At 40.9% G+C, this 23,619-nt stretch overlaps 1 long non-coding RNA gene across 1 annotated transcript; it reads left to right on the plus strand.

Annotated features, from left to right (window-relative positions):
• The first annotated feature begins 1,511 nt into the window (after positions 1-1,511).
• LOC113346972 lies at positions 1,512-3,954 on the plus strand. The gene is made up of 3 exons (XR_003358686.1): positions 1,512-1,902; positions 2,825-2,890; positions 3,467-3,954. It is a non-coding gene; the product is annotated as an uncharacterized LOC113346972 (long non-coding RNA).
• The last annotated feature ends 19,665 nt before the right edge of the window (positions 3,955-23,619 follow it).

A 23,619-nucleotide genomic window follows, 5' to 3' on the forward strand; every position in this document is an offset into this window, starting at 1 on the left:
ATATAACCACAAACAACCAAATCTGATAGCATAATGCATATGGCTATCAAACTACAACAATAATATACATGGACTCAACACAACCCACCGGTCATACCTGGAATGCAACGTCTACAAACCCTGCACGCAGGTCTTCAAATTCGACCACAATCTTAGTGGGATGGATCAAACCCAACTTGAGTTGGATTAAAATCAACAGAGGTGGGTCAGCATGAGGATATCGTGTATCAACAGGAACATGAATAATATACAAGAACGACGAAGCTATTACAATTTTAACGATTTCCCAACCTCTGGGTATAACTACCGCCCTCATAGCAGAAACTTGGGCAATGCTTATTGTGTCAAATACGACAACAGAACGAGGATGGCCAAAGATGCAATTCGAAACGGACTCGGAAAATCTCTTGGGATTTCTAACCTTAACCACCGAACCACCTTGGTACTTAATCAATATGATCACTGAAAATCAAGCTTAGGTTGACCCAAATTCCGCATAGCACCATAAATCACGGATACAAGGAAGGAAGTCAAGCAGCAGATGACTTGGCAAATCGAAAAGCGGACAACAACCCACGAGGAAATCTATCAACAACAACCTGGATCATAATAAAATACCCCCATGTATTAGTCCTATTGTAATGGCAAATTCAACATACCCCGTGTAATTCCGTCTTAATCTTTAATAAATTTATTATACTTTAAAAAAACGGGTCGTGAGTTATAACCTCAAAGGTGTCACTATCCATCCACAATGCATCAAAACAAAAGTAACACAAAAACTCCAAATAACAAAAGTAACACAAAAACCCCAACCACCACCACATCCACCAACAAATACTAGCACCACCATCACCATAAAAAGCACCATCACCAACCAACACCACCACTAACCAGAATCAGTACCACCAAAAGTTGGTTTCATCATAAATTTATTATTTCATCATTAAAATATTTGGGTTCATGATAAAAAAAATAGGCAAAAATAAGTTGAAACCAAATTTAGTTTCATCATAGAATTTGATGAAACCAATTTTGTTTGAGGTTTTGTACCAATTTTTAAAAATTTGTGTTTTTGTATCAATTTTGTTTAATATGGAGTTTTAGTAGATCCCGACATTTGACCGGAGTTTTTGTACTCCAAATTTGATCATGTTGATATTTTACTGCTAGTTCTGTCAATAAAAATAAAATAAAATAAAATAATAAAGTTGTATGAAGTGTGAATATCACTGTTTGTCAAGATTCAAGAATTATTGAAAAAAAGAAAATACCGTGAAGCCAACTTTGATCTTAGCCAAGTAGATAGCACCCGTCATACCGCGTGAACACGTAAAGCTGATTATAACACCCGCGGTTCTTCAGTCAAATCGCAGCTAGCTGAGCTGACCCTTATAACCCTGAGAGGGGAATCGACGGATAGTACCAAACCTTCTCTGCATGTAGATCAGTAAGGATTAAAATTGGGTCCCGCCGTCTGTTTCAGTCGGTGCACACTTCGGTGAGAAGTCGAAGTGTATCTATACTTTTCGTACTAATCTTACTATAATAAAGAAAAGGGGTCATTTCAACGGACCAACAGGATTGGCAATCATACCCTTCCGCGTTTTTGTTTTCCTGCCTACCTTTTCGTAGATATCAGTAATATGAGGGGTACATGCGTAAACCATATTTTCTATCATCGTCCCGAAATCAAAAGATACAATCCAAAATCAATCGGTTCTCTTCTCTTCTCAAAATTACAGCATACCTTCCCAGATCGAAATAAACAGATCGATTTTAACCCAAATTTTGTTACGAAAGAAGAAATTTTGTCGGCTCAATTTTTTGTTATTCTGAAGCAGATTCGAGCCTAGAGAACAGGTGTGATGAAGATCGTAGTGAAACAGATGTTGGAAATTGGTAAGAAATTCATTTGATTTATTGATAACTACAAGACCCAACTTTTATTCGAGTAATTATGTACCTGATATTTGATACCCATTTTAGGTTACAAACTTACAATACTCAATTTCATTAGTATAGCTGAAATTTGGATTCCATCATCAGTTGTTCGACAAAATTTCTAGGACTTGGAATGTGAGTTTGTGAGGTTGTGATTCGTGAGAAATAACCACACTGTTGTGCAATCCATATCTCACCTGAATATGAAAATACAATCAGGCCACAAGAGATCTGGATCCCCAAGTGAAAGAAAACTTGGTCTATATTTCTCTCCTGAATATGAAATTATTTATTGCCTTGATGAATTGTTAGTCCACCACAATTCAGTTAGAAAATGATAATATTCTGGGTAGGCAAACCTCAAGTTCAGTTTAACGTTTCAAGTATGTACAGTGAGATTCCACTACCACCACTGCCGCACTGCTTCGGCTATCTTCAGAGATGCTAACTGTTACCCATGGATCAGATGTATATCATGTATTCCAGTGACAATTTTATCCCTGCATGTTAAATGTGATGAAATTCCACAAAAGTGAAACATGTTTTGTTATTGTTATACAGTACTAGGCCAATGGGTAGTTAGTTGAATGTGTTTCTGTGGGGAATTACCAACAGTTGGTGGTATTGATCTAGGTGTAATGCATCCATGTTGTTGAGAAAACTATCGGAGCAAATGTTGTTCACGAAACATGTTTTCACTTTTATAAGCAGCTAATCTGATATGGATATGCTCACATGTATAATACTCTTCCAGTAATTTGGCATCACTCTCATCTACCATGTTTTATGTATATGGGTCGTTGACAGTAAATATTAGTAACTCTTTTGACATCCCTGTCACTTATCTAGGTTTAATAATATAAATTTTGTCTATCTACAGAGCCCGATGTAGTTATGTATTTAAAGAAGCAAAACAGAAGCTGAACTTGGAACTTTCAGGTTTGAGGTAAGCATTGTGTTTGTCATCTTTGATTTCCTATATTTGTTCCCCTCGCAAAGATGGAGGTATACTATATGTAGGGTAGAAATCGGTTTTGCACTCAAAGAAAGCAAATTGGTATTTTTGTGTAGCTTCAGATATAGCTGTAACCTTATCACAGTGGCTAGATAACATGAGTATGCGTGCACCATAATACAGGTCATGTTAGGGCATGATGTTGAATGCCACAACGCACATATATAAGAAAAACTTAAGACCAAGTTCCTTAGTGGGAAGTAAATGTTTTTATCAAACTTCAAGTTTGAATTTCTTCTTTGCTGAAAATTGTGGATGAAATGTCCTCTGAGCAAGTTTATATCAAAATTTTAATGTGGACAGGGTTCGTTTTTCTCAGACGGAGGTTTAAGCCTTCTTTGGCCAGTATTTTCATATCTATGTATTCATTGCCTAATTGGAAAATTACATACTTAATGTGATGTTATGCTCAGTGGGATCAGTATTTTTGCTGCTATACTGTTTCAATGCTTCCATACATATAAATTCCTCTTTCCCTAATTGCTTTGTTAATCCAATTTTTGGCAGTGGAACGCAATCAGGCTGCTATTATTGACCTTTGCAGAAGCCCCCGATTGATTGAACGTCAAAAATCATTATTAAATCCACATAACCAAATATTGTGCCGCTATCCAAGTATTGCGGCAATAGCATCTCTGAAATTCGTCACTCAAATTTTGCAATCTAATACCTGCAATAGAAGAGAGCAGCCAGACCGTTAGTTTGAAGCTTCGTAGAAACCCATGATTCGCAATGCAATACCGAAGTCAAGATTTGTTACGCGTATAAAGTGAAACAAGGAAGCTTTACCCTTAAGGACAGTTTTGCTGCTTTTTTTCCGTACACTTAAGAAGGAACGTCCAGGAAAAACTTTGTATATAACTAAGTCTTCCCTCTTCAAAAACTTGCAGTATATTATTTATCATTATAGTATAACATAATGCGCCCGATATACATTTTTTTTGTATGTATGATTATTTTGATTGAAATGTTATTCAAGGAAAAGCTTGATTTGTTTTAGAATAAAAAAGGCAAGCGCATCGCGCGTGCGTCTGTACTAGTCTTTAATAATGAATCCAGTGATGCAGTGACCACCCAGAAGCTCAACGTTGGATGGTTTTGACAGATAATCAAGTCATCTAAAGTCATGTCCAGTCAAAGCATACCGCCAAAAGTGAGGCGCGAAAGTACTCCCTTAAATCCTACGGGTATAAGCAGGAAATAAACAAAAAGCAAAATCATTTAAAAATAAATAAAACAGAAAAAAAGACACTACATTAAGTCATTACTCCATCTTCCTCTTTCAGTCTAGGGCTTCGTTTTGTAAACCTAGAATTTACAGAGACCGGAAGGCAAAAAGGTAATGTGAGCCTGAAAAATGTTATTCTTTCTTTCTATCAGCATGATATGCATGAGGCTTCATGTGCTAGTGTTTATTATTTTGCTTTATATCGTTGATTCTCGGTACTAATTGTTTAAATCAACCGTGTCTTTGTTTATGGTTTGTTTGTGTACTGGTTGATTGTTTATTTCATATCAGTTTTTGGGGTTTATTCCGTAAAAGTAAAGCTTGTTAACAGCTTAGGGTTGTTATCCATGAAGCTTGTTAAAAGCTTAGGGTCACATGTTCAATAGCTTAGGGTTACTAATGTCTAATGATACCAATGGGATTCAAACTTAATGCAGTTGAATCACGGTGTTAGGAAGCCAGGTACTTGTAGTGTAGACCTAGGGTCACATGGACAATTTTCTTGGTTATAAAAGTTTTCCTGTTTATCAGACTGTTATTTTCGTGGTCAAAGACGATCTATATTAGCCTTGGAAGACACATGTACACCTCAGCCATCAATTAGCATTTGGAGTACAAATAGGTTTACGATTTGTGCAATTACCCTACAGTTCAACATTATATGGTTTGAATTTTTATTGTGAATTTTTATTGTGAATTTTTGAGTGTTCCGAAGACAGCGATAATTAGGAGGCTGGGCCTGCGTCCTCATACCATGTACATTGATTTGGTGGGATGTCTAACAAAAACGATTTTGGATTTCGTAGGCCACCTTTCACAAAAGAGTTTGATTTCTCAACCGATGACATCATTCTCAAAAATAAAAATCTCTAGTTCTACAATAATTTTAAGTTCCATGATTCATATTCTACTTCCTTTTCTCTATTTTACACAATTCGAGATATTCTACGTTTAAGTCAAATAGGAATGCATTGCTTAGGAGTTTTAGGAAATGTTCTAGTTATCTATCAATCTAACTAATATCAACTAATGAAAAAATCGAATCAATCAATGTACCTTCAATCATTGGCTTTTGAGCGCGAAAAAAACACTGTGATTATTGTTCTTTGTTTCTTAGCACAACCTTTTGCAGAATCTCTTAGAAGAAACATCTTTATTTCGTGTTAGCCAACATGTCCTTCATGCTACCCTCTTGCTTTAATTGTAATTCCAAATTCTTATACTGATCTTGTGTTTGTCTAGCATATTGAAGTAAATGCTAACAGTCTTCAATTCTGATTTGGCATTCTTGTTAAAACCAGTCCATGAATGTGCCAATCATATTTTAAGCAGAAAAAACTCTTCATCTTCTCCATCTTCCTTTTAATTTCCTCTTTTATTCCCTAGTGCATTGGCTTTATTTGAGAACCGTGAGCTTGAGGCAAACAGGTAACCTTATGTGTTATTTTTTGTTTTGTTCTTATACTGGTGACTTTTCATACCATTTTCTTTCTTTATGGTTTGTTTTTGTACTGTTTGATTGCTTATTTCAAAATTTCGTGGGGTTTTGCTCTGTAAATGTAACTTCGTAATTAGCTTGGGGTTGTTGAGGACCTCCTGATATACAACACCAATGATACCGAGGATCTCAAAGGTTACTAGACACATGTAATTGTTAGAGTTGATGAGTGACACAATCAGTTTTTAATAAATCCAATCAATCATATTAAGGGTGAGTTGAAGTTGTGTAGTGAAACTGCTGCCTTAGAAATTGAATGTATTTTTGATGGAGCAGTAGTATTTTATTAATGTACCATGGATAACCATTCCACAACAGATTTGTTTTTTGATTAAAACACTTTTGTAGAAGAAGTCTTGGCTACGCGATTTGGGTGTCTACTTATATCTGTTATCTTTTGGTTGACCCTTTTTCTGATTCTTGATAACTTGCAAATTAATTGACTATTTTCAGGTTTGCATTTCTCAGAAGTATTTTTATTCGATAGTCATTTTCAGGAAATATGCACTTACATACTTTTATGCTTATAAATTGTTCAATCTACTCCGACCTTTTACCATGCTGTTGTTTTCCAATCCCTCATAAATCTGTAGAACTCATAACAAAAGTTGTGCATTATAGATGGGGGAAGATACATTTAAAGCTGCAGTATGGTATGACGGTAAAATTGTCAATGAAGATGGAAACAACCCACGTTATGTTGGTGGTATGGTGAAGTTCATCAATGTAGATCCAGATACAAAGTTGGAGGTGTTTCGTGGCACTGTTCGAGACATTTCTGGCATACCTGAAGCAGTTCCTATTACATTGAAATACCACATTTTCATTTCCTTGGAGATATCCAAGCTTCTTGATATCACTCCAACCTGATCTTATGCTACATACGTTCTATGTTGAGGAGAATGTGGTCGAAGATGTTACCAACACAATCTCAAACATGCCGAGGTAAGATTGTTCATGGTATAGGTTTAAAAACTGACACTACTGCTTACATGAGATTTTTGTCGCTATGTTTTAATACTTTTGAACTGCAGATGTAGATGATCTGCTAGAAACTCCAATACTATTCAGACGCCTCCAACAGGAGTAGAAACATAAGTCTACCAGAAATATTAACAGCATTCATTTATTTATCAGTATGTTGTAAAATTCATCTTCTGCGGTTGCAGTCCTGTCAAGCCAAGTGCTCGTGTATATAGTTCATTTACTTTGAACTGGTGCCCCTGTTAATCATGTACTGATTGCCTAACAGTGTATATATTCTAATTGACCCTTTATATTTAGGCGCTCCAATAAACGAAGTGCGAGGGACCGAAACGATCCAGTCAAAGCACCAAAAGTTGGTGACAGTGTTGGAGGGACTTCTTCTAAAAATAGCTCAAAGGTAATTGACCTGAGTAGTTAGTACCCGATATTCGATCCCTCACATATTCCATCCCACCAACAAATTAGGTGTCCAGTGTCCAATATGTCATTTTCCGCACATATATTTCAAATGTTGTCTTAGGCAACTTGGTAATTTGGTGACACTGACACAGGGCAATAGATCTATTTGAAGATCTCAATTATCCGTGTAACTTAGTTTTTCACTTCTTAAGCCTTCTTGCCTAAAACAAAAGAACAGGAGAGAAATTTCATTGACAATGCCCAAGTCGTATGCATAAAGTATTTTATCTAGTGGTTACATGTCTGTAAATTCAGTCACCATACATTTTGTTACATTACTTTAGTAATAGGAACTGAACTATATTCTTCAGACTTGTAGACAGTTTTTTAATTATATTTACAGTTCAAGGTATGCCAGTAATTGTCTTATTACTACTTTAGTAGTTTTATCTGATATTTGGTTTTCTTTTAATTTATGCTTGTTTCCCGATTGTTACAAAATACATACAGCTGCGGATATTTATCAAGTCAATTTGTGGCAAGGAAAAACCTTTAGATGTTGAGAGAACTGAAACCATTGGGAGCATAAAGGAAAGGACTCTCAAAATAGAAGGCACCGCAGTCAAGGATCAAATACTACTCTATGATGGTAGGTCGCTCAAGGAAAATGGTCGCACCATAGCATCTTTTGGCATTGAAGAAGGAAGTACTATCAATATAATGCAGTGCATGACAGGATGTTAATTAGGTATCAAGTACATACGCTTTGCTTGAAGGGAAGTTAATCAGTAGATAAATTCTATACTGCTTTGCTTGAAGTCATGTTAATTGGTACTTACATTTATACTGCTTCATATAAAGAGAAGGTAATCGGTTCCTAGATTATATGTTGCTTTGCTTAAATGGATGTTAATTGGTATCTTGAATTTGTATACATGCAATTCATGCAAGATTAATGAGATTGCAGATATAAAACAAGGTTAAATGAAGACAGGATTAGGATACTTCCAGTGTCAGTATGCATAATTAGAATACATTCACTTTCAGTATTTTTTTTTCCTGGCATGGCAAGTAAAGATTTTACTGCTGATCTGAAACCCCAGTGAGTGTGCAGTCATCTCAGTTACAAACTACTAGAAAATCATCCGCCCTTTCACTATGTCAAAATATCCGCCTTGGTTAAGTTTCTTTTTTTCCCTTCAGGGTGCTAATTTGGTCTTCATTCTAGCAACAACCGTGTCCCCAATTAGCTGCATTACGACTGGTGGCCCCTGTTGGCATCCCAACAAGGTGGGGTGATTGACGAAGGAAAGATCTTGCTGCCGAGTTCTTACCAAATCCTCAACCATATTGTCTATGCCGACAGTTATAATAGAGATCTTTCCACGGTTCACTTTTAACATATTGTATGGGAAATTTATTACCACAAGTCAAAGAAAAGATTGCACCAAAAAGACAAGACAAAGGAAAAAAAAAAAGGTTGCAACCTTATGTTAAACTAATACTTTTTTTGTTTTTGTTTTTTGCCTTTAGATCGTCTATCCAGAATAAATTACACCGGCCAAATTACTTATATTCTATTTTATACCGTAGTAGTATAAAACTATAGAATCCATTCGATTATACTTACCAGAATCGACCCCACCTCAAAATGGTAACATTAGGCGAGCAACATGTTTTAAAATTTTGCCATTTAGTCCTGACCCTATTAAGTTTGTCGACAGACCAAAGGAAAGAGTGTCACCATAACCCACGTGTGTGACACGTGGTAACACCGGTTTTAAACCTCACTTGACTGGTAATTAGTATTAAGGGTATTTAAAGGTATCCACCGAAAAACATGTTTTTTACGTGTCCTGATTTAATCAATTCTTGAAAACTTTGAGAAAACACACGTGACAGCAATCTTCTTGGCTCTAGCTCATTCCATTTCCCTCTCCGAAAATGATACATGCACCGTGAAAAGTGTACTTCGTTTTGCACCGAGTGACACAGACCAGTGAAAAGTGTACTTCGTTTTGCACCGAGTGACACAGACCATTGGACCCACATCTGCCCATACAAATTTCGATGCTAAGCACACATCATGCCGTCCGTGTGATCCTTTTTCGGTATAGTTCGAAGTGATATTTTCGGTGAGTGTAGACTCACTCTTCTCTCTCGTAACTCCAGAAATTTCTAGTTGACACGTAACCATTGTTAGATTAAATTTGTCTAAATGGAGCTTGTTAATGGAACACTTCTCTTACACCAATCTCTCAAAACCTTATTTAAATACCACGCCCTCACTTTATTTTCGACTTAAAACGGACTTGAAAACATTTTCAAAGACTTCAATTTTCTTCTTAAAAACACTTTCAAAGACGTCAACTTTCTTCTCATCAGCAAATACTTGTACATCAACCTTTTGAATCGAGATCCAATGATCTTGTCAATTTCGTTGTGAATAACTAGAAAATGGTAGTCACATATTAATCTAGTAGATGAGCTCTTTATTCTATAGGTTTAGCCTTTTCTTTCGGACATAGTCTTTTGAACAATAAAAATTTTCTTAACCTCAAAAGCGATAAGTCCTATGAACATCCAACGCGTGAATTCATGTTTCGATATTAGTCAAATACTAGCTTGAATTTGAAACATTTTCTTTGTAATTCATCATATATTAAAGTCAAACGACATATTCTCAGGAAATAGAATGGTAAAAATAATCAATAGTGAAAAAGAGGGGGTACAACAATCAACCCAATATTTCACTTAACATGTATGGACAACTCCAATATGATTCCAAGAGGATCAAATCGACAGCCAGACTCAATCAATCAAAATATATCTAAGAGTTGTATCTATGTTTCACAATGTAATCAGCAACTCAAATAAATAGAAATCCTTGAGCCTGATTATTATGTGAAACAACTTGAACGGTACCAAAGACCAATGTTCAAGTGTCAATCAATTTATATCAAAAACCAGAGGTTGGATTATCTAATTGGTTGAACTACGCACAATTTGTGATATTTCAATTATATAAACAAATATAATGCGGAAAGAAATAACACAGGCACCATAAATTTTGTTAACGAGGAAACCGCGAGTACAGAAAAATTCCGTGACCTAGTCCAGATTTGAACACCACACTGTATTAAGCCGTTACGGACAGTAGCCTACTCCAAGTTAACTTCGGACAGGAATGTAGTTGAGCCCTAACCAATCTCACATTGATCAAGGTACAGTTGCGCTCCTTACGTCTCTGAATCCCAACAGGACTCTACGCACTTGATTTCCTCATGATCTCACCCACAACTAAGAGTTTCTACGACCCAAAGTCGAAGACTTGATAAAAAAAATTTGTCTCCCAATGATAAACCTATGAGTTTTGTTCCGTCTTTTGATAAATCAAGGTGAACAGGAACCAATTGATATACCAGAGTTAATCGCATGGTAGCGAAACAAGATATCATGGAATCACAAACGATTAGACGAGGATGTTTGTGATTACTTTTTATTCGAGCCAATCTTAAAGAAGATAGTACTCAATCACGATAGAAAACAGCAAGATCAGAACACGCAACTACAGAGAAAATAATTGGGTCTGGCTTCACAATCCCAACGAAGTCTTCAAGTCGTTAACCTACAGGGTTTCGTGAAAAACCTAAGGTTAAAGGAGAATCGACTCTAGTCGCAACTATATCACACAGAAGGTGTGGGGATTAGGTTTCCCAGTCGCTAGAGTTCTCCTTTATATAGCCTTCAAATCAGGGTTTGCAAACAAAGCATTCGATATTCACTGTTAGATGAAAACCTGATTAGGCTCAAGATAATATCTTTCAACCGTTAGATCCAACTTAGCTTGTTACACACAAATGAAATGTACCTTCATTTAGATACAAGTAACCGTACCTAAACGTGTACACCTTGTTGGCTCAACAATAGTTAACTGAAGTTAGTCATATGAACACTTTCATATCAACCTCATTCATCTTAACCATAATTAGTTCAAATGACTCAAATGAAACTAGTTCTAGAGTTGTCCAATTGTTTATATTCTCATAGAAGTATAAAAGACACAATTGAAACAAAATCGATTTTGATTCACTCGAATCAAGTCATGAACATTATATCCACGGTTTGCAAAAGATTGCATTCCTTATTATATAAATGTGTTCGTTCATGAACAAACCGATTTTAGAACATCATCCACTCAGGTATGCAAACGGATACAGATACCTTATTGGCCGGACTAAGTTTGGGTTTGCTAATATGCGAACGGGTACGCATAACTCTAAACTCGGTAGATATTCTCGGACCTGAACCTTACGCCAGTATGCGTACCGGTATGCGTACAAGGTTCCCGGACTTTCACTAAACCAACCAGTACAGATACAAGTATGCATACCATGGTTCCCGGACATGGATTACATATATTCAAGTACGCATACTGTGCTTAAATCTAATTGTTCTAAACTCTCATTTCAACTATTGAAACATTCTCGGAAGACGGGAATAACTGTCTCACACAAACTATTAGCTTCAAAGCAATTTTTCAAGTGATCGAATGATCAATATGAAACATTCCTAGTCTACATAAAGTGATTGTCTCACACATATCATGTAAGATATTACCAGAAGATTTTCACATGATTATCTTTTGACTTTCGTCAAGAATATAAGATGAACTTGGCTAAAGCGAAAGCTAACCAACACATATTGCGAGAAATATGTAAGCGAGTGTTTGAGGGTGAAAACAGTTTCTGCTGATTTTGGTAATTTCGAGTGTGTGGGTTGGTGATATTTTTGATAGTGGTAAATAAGATTGTCGTTCACTCGGACTTTATTGAATTGATTCTAGGCTTAAATATAAAAATACTAAAAATAAAAAATTATATACAAAATATGTCACGGGATGAAGAATTTATTGGGACTCGGGATTCCACTGTTTTTCATGTTCATGGGGTTCATAAATTAATCCTATAAATTTATAACTCAAAATAAAAGAAACAATAACTCTATTCTTTGCCAAAGTAGATTTCATAAAACATTAGTTGTAAGTTGTGAGCATGACGCATCAAAAGTAATTAAAACCAAGCATGCGACATCAAACAAAATAACAAATAATTAATAGAAATCAAAAAACAATTAAATTCTATGCAAATAGTTATAAAAGAATTATTTTAATTATCACATGAACGAAACACAGCCTCCTCCATCGTCCCAGTGATGGGTCTAGCTCCGCATGGTGAAAACACACTCAAAGGAATTTTTCATTGCTCAAAAAGGTGTTTACAAATGATGGAAAAGATGAGAAATAATTAAAACCGGGTTTTCCTTTTCTTCCCAAAACTGCCCCCAAATGTGCTCTCTAGCTCTATTTATCACTCAAATATATTCTTCCACAACTCCAAAATATTCTTCTTTTTAATTAAAAATATCTTCAAGAATTTTTCCGTCTCTTTATTCTATATATGTCTTTACTAAACCCATATCTTCTTTAATTCGCAGAATAAAATCCAAGATAAAATCTTCTAAGGATATCTTTCTTGTTTAATACAAGATAACTTCCTTTTTCTTCAAAACTTCATGTTTGTAAGGCAAGAAGATATTCTTATATTAAAGATAATAAATCCTTTACCGTTGAAACCAAATTTCCCGCCAATTTTTCTATTCAAATCAAGGAAGAATATGGAGCCCCCTTAACCAGTAATGGGGTGCGATTAGCAGTTGGCTCCCTGGGGTGCCCCTTATCCAAAACTGAGAGTCCGAATAACATGTGTCCTCCGGGTGCCTATACCAACTTTTCGAGCCGAATTTTTCAAAAATGTTTATTTTCCAAAATACCTACAAACACATAAAACATCATAATAAGTAGAAAATCGAGTACCAACAATACTGAAAATTGAGGACAATTCAGTCACAAAAGTGTTCCTATCATAGGTGAGAAACGAGTCTAAACCCTAAACAATGTACTGCAAGGGAGTACTTTGATTCGAGAGATCAATCTGTACAAATCCGGCCTAAACCAAGAAATAGTCGTTCCAGACTTGCTTCGGTCACAAAGTGAAGGAGAAGGGTTGGTCTTAGGGAGGGAAGCGAAGAGAGTGTTGAGACCAAAATAGTTGATTCCGGAAGAGTAGTTGTTTGACGACTTGTATCAGAAAGTGGAAAGCTAACAGATGGGAAAGCTAACAAGTGATTTCTGAGTGTTGTATTATCCCTGACCAAAAAAACTGTTCTTTGGTGGAAATAGGTGAGACCTATTTATACAAGTCGCAACGAAACGTACCGTGGTCTCGTAAGAAGTGGAAACAGTTGAGTAAATGGAAGAAAGCGGTAACGGATAACGCCTGGAATTGATGTTTCCATAATCAAGGAAACGTTTCACCATTACTTCTTGTATTTACTAACCGCCTCACTCTTATGACACTTTCTTGTAACGGGCGTAGTGTACGCCGCACGCTGTAAACCGCCAGACCAATACCCTGATGAGCATCCCCAAGTTTGTGACATGTTTTGATGTCTCGAGTGTTTTGTGTAGCATGTTGCTATTGTTTGGAAAGTGGAGCTTGGGAGGCTTGCCGGCTCGGTGGTGACCTTCGACGGTCGAGATTTTGCATCTTGAGAGGAAGGTTAGTCGTTGATTGTGGTTACCTTCCATTGGTAGCCAGTGGCGTGGCCATGGATGGTGCTGGCATGGATTACACATGCTCTTGGCGTGGCTAATTAGGGTTTGGTGTCGTGACCATAGAATTGGCATAGCTAAGTGTGCGCCGTGGCCAAATAGTTGGCAGTGTAGCCAAAGGTTTCCACAAGTCGTTTGGTTTAGTGGCGAGCTTGTACGGCTGAGATTTGCATCTTAGAAGGAAGGATAGTCGTTGATTGTTGCAACCTTCCGTTTGGCATCCAGCGACATAGATGCATGGATTTGGCATGGACAAATTAGGGATTTGGCACCGTTGCCAAATTAGGGTTTTGGCATCGTGGCCAAGAGTTGGCACCGTAGCCAAGAGATTGCCACAAGTCGTTTGGTGGCAAGTTTGTACGGCTGAGATTTGCATCTTAGAGGGAATGGTAGTCGTTGATTGTTGCAACCCTTCGTTTGGCAGCCAGCGGCATGGAGGCATGGCCGGCGTGGCTTTGGCATGGTTTAGGCGCGACCAAGCTAGGATTTTGGCATAGTTTTAGGCGCGGCCAAAATTAGGGTTTTGGCATAGTTTAGGCGAGGCCAAAATTAGGGCCTGTCATTGGGCCTAAAGTTGCCACGCGTTTGGTGGAGAACTTGGACAGCTGAGATTTGCATCTCAGAAGGAAGGGTGGCCGTTGGTTGTTGCAACCCTTCGTTTAGAAGCCAGCGGCATGGAGGCATGGCCGACATGGCTTTGGTGCGGAGGTGTGGCTGGCATGTTTGGCATGTCATTGGCACTATGGTGTGGCTGGCATGCCTTTGGCACGGAGATGTGGCTGGTATGGCATGCCATTGGCACGGTGGTGCGGCTGGCATGGTTGGCATGCCTTTGGCGCGGAGATGTGGCTGGCATGGCATGCCATTGGCACGGTGGTGCGGCTGGCATGGTTGGCATGCCTTTGGCGCGGAGATGTGGATGGCATGGCATGTCATTGGAACGATGGTGCGCTGGCATGGTTGGCATGCCTTTGGCGCGGAGATGTGGCTGGCATGGCATGCCATTGGCACGGTGGTGCGGCTGGCATGGTTGGCATGCCTTTGGTGCGGAGATGTGGCTGGCATGGCATTCCATTGGCACGGTGGTGTGGCTGGCATGGTTGGCATGCCTTTGGCACAGAGATGTGGCTGACATGGCATGCCTTTGGCACGGTGGTGCGGCTGGCATGGTTGGCATGCCTTTGGCGTGGAGATATGGCTATTAGGGTTTAGCGTGTCGAAACCATAGTTTAAAATATGTGGCACGCGTGACTGGCACGTTTGGCTAGCATGCGCGGCTGGCATGTGCAAAGATGATGCCAGTCAGTACCGAGGGCTCTGTCATGGAGCATGGCATATAAAAAAGGTACCCCAGTAATTTTACACAGACATGTTGAATGGTTCAATAAATGTGCTAGTGGCGACATTATTACTCAAGTGTGACATCACTGTTTGACTAAGTTTGTACGATTTTAACCCTAAGCTAAAAACCACCATCAACATTAAGTCCCCTGCTTAGCGCGTAGAAGGGGCATTGTTGCGAGGTAAGTATAATATAGTGACAGACAAGGGAAAAATCGAAACGGCGAGTCATGAAAAGATGGTCCGGAAGATCCGTCTAACCTTTTTCGAGATCGTTTGAGAATCCATGATTCTTGCGTTGGCGGCTTTGCATAAATTCTGCTCGTGGCGCTGCTGGCTAGGCCACGAAATGGTAGAGGCGGTTGCTGGTTGAGATGCAGAATGTTGGCATCGGCCTGGAATGCTGGCATCGTCCTGGAATTGCTGTGTGCCATCCGGGTGAGGCTTGAGAATGTAGAACGGATCCGTCGGCATAGACTCGGCGCTAAGTGGAGCCGCTAGCATTGGATTGGCTTGGAATGAGCCGTTAGCATTGGGTCGACTTGGAATGAGCCGTTAGCATTGGTCGGCTAGGGATGAGACGTTAGTATTGGATCGGCTCAGATTTGGAGTGGCGCGGACTATTGGCTTGGCACGGCGCCGGCTTGGCGTGGATGTTAGCTTGGACTTGGCGTGGTGCAGACTGTTGGCTTGGCACGGCGTGGCGCAGACTGTTGGAAACGTACAACCTGTTATTGAGAGTCTGGTTGCCTCTTTCCATGCGTGTCTTCAAGTAGGAAATCCCTTCCTTATTCAAATTCCAAAAGCGTTGCGGTTATAAAAGGGACGTGATCCTTCCTCTTCATGTCATATCGCTGGTTTTTCTCCCGAGTCTCGGTGATGGCGGTGGAGTGGTAGCAATAACGCTGGCAAGCGTGTTCCTAGTACGCATATCCATTTTTCTTTACCCATGATTAGTGTTTTGACGGGAGATTTCACTGAGGCTGAGTCTTCGGCTGTAATGTAGGCCCATCTTGTCTGCTCAACATCCGTTTCTCTTTCTCTTTAGGGTTTCCGCAGTATATATGCCGGTGAAATTTTATCATCTCCCTCTTTTCAGTGTAAAGGTTTCTTCTTGTCGAGTCCATATTTCTTTATTATGTTAATTAGAAGCGGATCATCCTCGAGCCAGGTAGATTCTTCAGTCAAGCGCGTGAGGTCTAACTCTCGTAACAATTATCCTACCCGGTTCATCCGAGTCAAGAAGATTATACCGGTATGCTTTCGTTGATCAATAAATGTTTCATTGTTTGCTGACAAGTGACAAAATATTTTCTTCTGTGCAGAGATATCCTGTTGGAGCATGCGTGGATATCGTTGATGAGGATGACTTGGTTGCCCCCTTCCTTCGAGTCCGATCCTGCCAACCGCTGGAGATTTGGAAAATGCCGATTTAGGCATTTCTTGTCATGAGTATCCCAATGCAGGTTTGTCGTTCGAAATCCGCATGAAGTGTTTATCTTCTAACTACCGGAACGTTGGTGGGTTTCTAGTGCAGAAAGAATTCGTGACTCTTTACACGAAGATATGAAAAAGATACGGCCACATCGCTACCAGGAGTGTGGTGCAACATTTCTCGTCTGCCTTGGTTTCCACAGTGAATTGTCTATTGCCTATGGTCGCTGAAATGGAAAGTATATCCATCCGTTCCATCGTGGAACCAACTATTCAAAAGTGGGAGAACATGGTGTCTACCTGTGAATCCCTGAAGTTCAACGTGAGTTGGTAGCGGCATCGTCTTGACATCGTGAAGGTCGACAGAGCCAGTATTCTCGCTGGTGTTGTTCCTGCTGCAAAGGATATTTTGGAAGAGGAGAAGGATATGGCCATGGAGTCACATAAGGTGGAAGAGTCAATTCAAAACTTGAAGAGCATGACCGAAAGGTATCAAAACCGGTTGAGGATGATGCTTTCGAGGAACTACAATCTGTTGGATGGGCTTTTCTGAGTTATGTAGTTGCGAGGCGTTTGGTTTATTTATGGGTCTCGAGCGTGTATTTTTTATTTATTTTTTATTTTTTTGTATCGGTTTTTTTGAAGAAATAAGAGAATTTTATTGATTTGCTTCAATTAAACAAAAGAAAAGAAACTTGATAACTGAGATGTAAAAGGAAGCGGAAAGATGTCTGGCTAGCCGTGCTATTATATGGCGAGGTGTGAGGTGACCGTCAGGCGTAGTATGCCTTGAGCCACTTTCCGTTAATGATCGCTTCCAGTTTTCCTCCGTCTTCTTTAATGACCTTGTAGTACCCGCTGTGGTACGCTTTCGTGGCTATCTAAGGCCCTTCCCATTTTGGGGAGAATATTGGTGCAGACGCGTCTTGCTGGATGTGTTTGGCAGTCTTCAGTACCAAATCTCCCATTTGAAAAACCCGAGGCTTCACGGCTTTGTTATATGCTCTGGAAACCCTATTTTTGTATGCTTGCATGTGTTCTTCATAGAAGATCCAACTTTGCTACCCTGGCGCTTAATGCTTCAGCTTCATTCCATCGAAATCCGCTTGCTTCGGCAATCCTAGATGATGGGATTTTAACTTCTGCTGGGAGGATGGCGTCTGCGCCGTAGACAAGGGAGTAGGGAGAGGCACCAGTGGAACTTCTTGGTGATGTCTGATATGCCCAAAGTGCCATTGGCAATTGTCCGTGCCATGTACGAGGATTATCGTGTACTGTCCAAATGAGGATTCAGATTAAAGTTTTGTTAGTGCTTTCAGCCTGTCCGTTTCCTTGAGGATAGTACACGGTGGAGAAAACTTGCTTAATTCCATATTATTCGAGTAATTCTCGTACTTTCTTGTTGGCGAAAGGAGTGTCGTTGTCGGTGATGATATGTTTAGGCACGCCAAATCGGCAGATGATGTACTCCTTGATGAATGCCGCGATTGTGGCTCCAGTAGTTCCTTGTAAAGGTATGGATTCGACCCATTTGGTGAAATACTCGGTCGTCGTTATTATGTACTCGTGCTGTTTTGAAGACGGCGGGTTGATCTTTCCAATGATGTCGAGTCCCCAGCTATAAAAGGGCCACAGACTGCTTATTGATTGCAGATGAGTCGACGGTACATGGATAAGGTTTCAGTGGATTTGACATTTTTGGCATCTCCGAACAAAAATAGCTGCATCATCCTCCATGGTTGGCCAGTAGTATTTCTCGTGTATCTGAAGAAATAACTTCCGTTTTCCTTGGTGTTCGCCTTCGTGCAATTCTTTCAGAATGATCGGGATTTCTGCCTCGTTCAAACACCGTAGAAAACTTCCTCCAAAGATTTTACGATATAAGATTCCTTCATGGAATATGAATCTCTTGGACCTTTGTTTTACCTTGGCTGCGTCCTTCTTGTTCGCAGGGAGTATGCCGTTGCGAAGGTAACTGATGTATGGCTCCTGCCAGTCCCCGGCGTGGACAATATTGAAGAGTTCCAATTGGTGCGGCGGTGCTTGACAATTGGAACAGGTTCTTTGAAGCAACCGAGATTGAGCCTCCATTTCTGGCCAGTAGTAGCCACGGTGTTGTAAACGACGATAGAGTGTTACCACTAGTGTTAGCCCGCAAACTTCACCATGGACGCGGTTGAGTTGTTGTTGTGCCTCTTCCTCTCCGAGGCATCTTGACAAGGAACCGTCTGGGTTTCGATGGTACAACACTCCTCGGAGCATGAATAAATTTTGTAAAGTTTTGAGACTGACCTTTCCCTGGGAAAGCGAGCTGTTAAGCTCTTGGATAATCGGTGTTCTCCAGTCGCCGGCTTCAGCCTCCTCGGGTTGCGAAATCCATGTTGAAGCCACGGTTCATCTCTTCACTGTCAGGGTTTCCTCAAGACCATCGAATTGCAGTTTTGATGCTAGTGTGGCTATATAATCAGCATGTTTGTTGCCGCTGCGGCCAACATGCGTTATGGTCGCGTCGGCGAAGTAATTTAGTAGCTTTTGTGCCTCGGCTCTATATGGGGCCAATGTTACTTCCTTCAGTGCGTATACTCCATTCACCTGGTTGACGAGTAATTTATAATCCCCTCTTATTTCCAGATGCGTGGCTCCAGCTTGTTTAGCTAATGACAGTACGATGAGAAAGGATTCATATTCTGTTGAATTGTTGGTGCAAGGGAATTCTAGATTGAAGGAATGCGAGGATACTTCACCGGTCGGGGATACTAGAACCACACCTGCTCCTCCGGTACCGTTGTTAGGGGTGGCGGAGCCGTCTAAAAATAGTAGCCACGTTTCTTCTTTGATGAAAGAGACTTCCGTAAAATCTACAGGGAGGTTCTCGTGTAGCGTCGTGGTATTTTCTCCCAGGAACGCTGCTAGAAAATCCGCAACTGCTTGCCCTTTGATAGCTATCGGGAAAGCGCACGTTATGTCAAATTCTGACATTTGGAGGAGCCATTTGGCTGGCCTTCCTATCAGGGCCGGTTTTGAGAAGAGGAACTTCACAGGATCGGACTTAGATATCAGCACCACTTTGTTGGAAAACAGGTAATTTCTTAATTTCTGGATGTAGTGAATCAGCGCGAAGCACGCATTTTCTGCTTTGGGATATCTGAGTTCGGCATCTCTTAAAGTTCGAGTGAAGTAGTATATGAGATGTTCGATCCCTTCGTCATCTTCTTGGGCGAGGAGAGATCCGACGGCAGTGTCGCTAAAAGCAGTATAGAGGAACATCGGTCTTCCTTGTATGAGGGACTTCATGATGGCTGGGGAAGATAATATTTGTTGAATCTTCCGAAACGCCTCCTGTTGTAGCGTGGTCCAGACAAAGTTCGCTCATTTCTTCAATAAGGGGGTAAACGTACCAACAAGTTGAGCCAATCCCGGTATAAAGCGGTGAATGTAGTTTATTTTACCCATGAAAATCTGGAGTTCTTTCACAGTTCGCGGTGGTGGCATTGTGAGGATGGCTTGGGTTTTGATCGGGTCGACTTTAATTTCTTCGACGGTTACCTGGAAACCTAGGAACTTACCCGAAGAGACACCAAAAGCACACTTCAATGGATTCATCTTCAGTTTGTACTCGCGACACCTTTCAAACACCTGCCGCATAATCTCCGCATGAGCCGCCCGAGTTTTTGATTTAACCACTATGTCATCTACGTAATCTTCGACTTGCTTGTGCATCATGTCGTGAAATATGGTAGTCATGGCGCGTTGGTAGGTGGCGCCAACATTTTTCAAATCGAAGGGCATCACAGTATAGTAAAAGTTTCCGAGGGGAGTTCGAAAATCCGTCTTACTTGCGTCGTGTTCGTATAAGTTTATTTGATTGTAGCCGCTGTACCCGTCCATGAAAGAGAACATACCGTGTCCAATGGTGGCGTCTACCAGCATGTCAATGTTAGGAAGTGGAAAATCATCTTTAGGGAAACATTTGTTCAGATCCCTAAAATCGACACATCACCTGATTTGGCCGTTCTTCTTTTTTACCGGAACTACGTTGTCCAACCAAGTAGGATGGTGAATGGGTTTGATGAAACCAGCAGCCAGTAGCTTTTGAATCTCCATCTTGATCTGTTTTTCCACATCGTGCCTGAACTGTCTCGGGGTTTGTTTGACCGGCTTGGATCCGGGTATTATGTATAGATGGTGAGTGACCAGCTTCTCGTCCAAGCCAGGCATTTCCTCGTATGTCCATGCGAATACATCTTGATATTATTTGAGAAGGTCTACCAGCTTCGCGCGTTTGTCTGCGCATAGAGTCGAGCCGATTGAGACGGGTCGCAGAGATTCCTCACTCCCGATATTGACAACCTAAAGTTCGTCCATGGTAGAGTTGGTTCCGTCATGTAACTGTCGTGGTGCATCCGGTACTTCCTCTTGCGGCTCGTTACTGTGTTTGCATTCTGCTGGGCGGAGAGACTGTGTGGTATTCTCCCCTGTTAGTTGCTAACAACGCGTTGATATACAGTTTTTCCTTTTTCATCATGACTCATGATAAAAGCTCGTTCTCGCTTGGTACGGGAGCGAGCCAAACTCTGGTTTGGCGGGTGGAGACTGGCGCGTGTGAGACCGGGTTTCTCTGTGAAACGATTCAAGCCCATCGATTTCTTCAATTGACGCCCACTTTGGCAGTGGAGTGTGGTGAGTTTCGTTGGCTGCGCCTCGCTGGCTCTTCCTCGGATCAAACATCTAAATGCCACATATCGGAGAATGGGGAGATAACGATGCAAAGATGTGGATGACTTCTCCGTTTAGCATGGTTTTCAGGCACTGGTGATATGTCGAAAGAATGATTCTGTTGTTGTGGAGCCATGGTCTTCCCAGTATCATATGGTAATCCGGCTCCTTTTCGACTACTTCGAACCTTTCCTTTGACTAGACCGGGCCTACTGATAAATTCAGTTTAATGTATCCATACGTGTTGGTTTGGTTGCCTTCGAAATCTTTCATCGTAGTGGACTGTCGCACGACTTCGCTTGGCCGCACCCTGGCTGTTCTGAGCATCCTGAGTGTAACGACATTGGAGGAAGCTTCTGTGTCGATGAGGGCCCTTTTGAATTCCATATCCTTGATACAGGTTGTGATGTGTAGGGCCCGGTTGTGTCCTTCTGCCATCATGTCGTTGTAGGTAAACGTGACATTGTTGATGGACGTCTCCGGCATTCTTGACATTTCCAAACGCGAAGGAACCAGGGATGCGTTTGATGCTATTCGATTGATGGAAATGAACGTCTCCATTCGTCGATCCTTTGAAAGATGTAGGAGTTCACATAAACTTTCCACCAACGAGGCCGCTTTCTGGCCTACTGGTTTATGATTGGTAGTGAAGTTGTTGACTTTGGAATGATCGTCTGAGACGTTAGTCCCCAGTTCCGGAGTTTCCGGGACTGGTGGGTCACTCAACTCCGATGTTAACCTGATAAGGAAGTCGAGTATGCTATTAATCGCCTCTTTCATCAAATCCATATTCCTGGTGTGGATCTCCTAAACCCGTGCCAAATCGGCCAGCCTTGGAACTTCTCTGTCGATCGCGTTGTTGGATGTTGCGTTGGGAGAGAAAACATTGCCATTCGCCTGAGTGGAACTTGGGGGCACGGACTCAGTCCTAAAACCGACGATCTTCCTGAGTTGGAGTTAAAAACCGTAATCTGAAATTGGTATTGCAACTGAGAGATTAATCTCCCACTGTGGTCGCCAATTGTTTGAGGGTGAAAACAGTTTCTGCTGATTTTGGTAATTTCGAGTGTGTGGGTGAGAAACGAGTCTAAACCCTAAACAATGTACTGCAAGGGAGTACTTTGATTCGAGAGATCACTTTGTACAAATCCGGCCTAAACCAAGAAATGGTCGTTCCAGACTTGCTTCGGTCACAAAGTAAAGGAGAAGGGTTGGTCTTAGGGAGGGAAGCGAAGAGAGTGTTGAGACCAAAATAGTTGATTCCGGAAGAGTTGTTATTTGATGACTTGTATCAGAAAGTGGAAAGCTAACATATGGGAAAGATAACAAGTGATTTCTGAGTGTTGTATTCTCCCTTACCAAAAAAATCGGTCTTTGGTGGAAATAGGTGAGACCTATTTATACAAGTCGCAACGAAACGTACCCTGGTCTCCTAAGAAGTGGAAACATTTGAGTAAACGGAAGAAAGCGGTAACGGGTAACGCCTGGAATTTATGTTTCTATAATAAAGGAAACGTTTCACCATTACTTCTTGTATTTACTAACAACCTCACTCTTATGACACTTTCTTATAACAGGCATAGTATACGCCGCACGCTGTAAACCGCCAGACCAATACCATGATAAGCATCCCCCAGTTTGTGATATGTTTTGATGTCTCGAGTGTTTTGTGTAGCATGTTGCCATTGTTTGGAAAGTTGAGCTTGGGAGGCTTGACGGCTCGGTGGTGACCTTCAACGGTCGAGATTTTGCATCTTGAGAGGAAGGTTAGCCGTTGATTGTGGTTAACTTCCGTTGGTAGCCAGTGGCGTGGCCACGGTGCTGGCATGGCTTCCGCATGCTATTGGAGTGGCTAATTAGGGTTTGGTGCCCTGACCATCGAATTGGCATAGCTAAGTGTGCGTTGTGGCCAAAGAGTTGGCAGCATAGCCAAAGGTTGCCACAAGCCGTTTGGTTTAGTGGCGAGCTTGTACGGTTGAGATTTGCATCTCAGAAGGAAGGATAGCCGTTGATTGTTGCAACCTTCCGTTTGGAAGCCAGCGGCATGGAGGCATGGCTGGTATGGCTTTGTCGTGGCCAAATTAGGGCTTTGGCACCGTGGCCAAATTAGGGTTTTGGCACCGTGGCCAAGAGTTGGCACCGTAGCCAAGAGATTTCCACAAGTCGTTTGGTGGCAAGTTTGTACGGCTGAGATTTTAATCTCAGAGGGAAGGGTAGCCGTTGATTGTTGCAACCCTTCGTTTGGCAGCCAGCGACATGGAGGCATGGTCGGCGTGGCTTTGGCATGGTTTAGGCGCGGCCAAGCTAGGATTTTGGCATAGTTTTAGGCGCGACCAAAATTAGGGTTTTGGCATAGTTTAGGCGCGACCAAAATTATGGCTTGG

Source organism: Papaver somniferum, chromosome 2 (assembly GCF_003573695.1).
Source record: "Papaver somniferum cultivar HN1 chromosome 2, ASM357369v1, whole genome shotgun sequence".
NCBI lineage: Eukaryota > Viridiplantae > Streptophyta > Magnoliopsida > Ranunculales > Papaveraceae > Papaver > Papaver somniferum.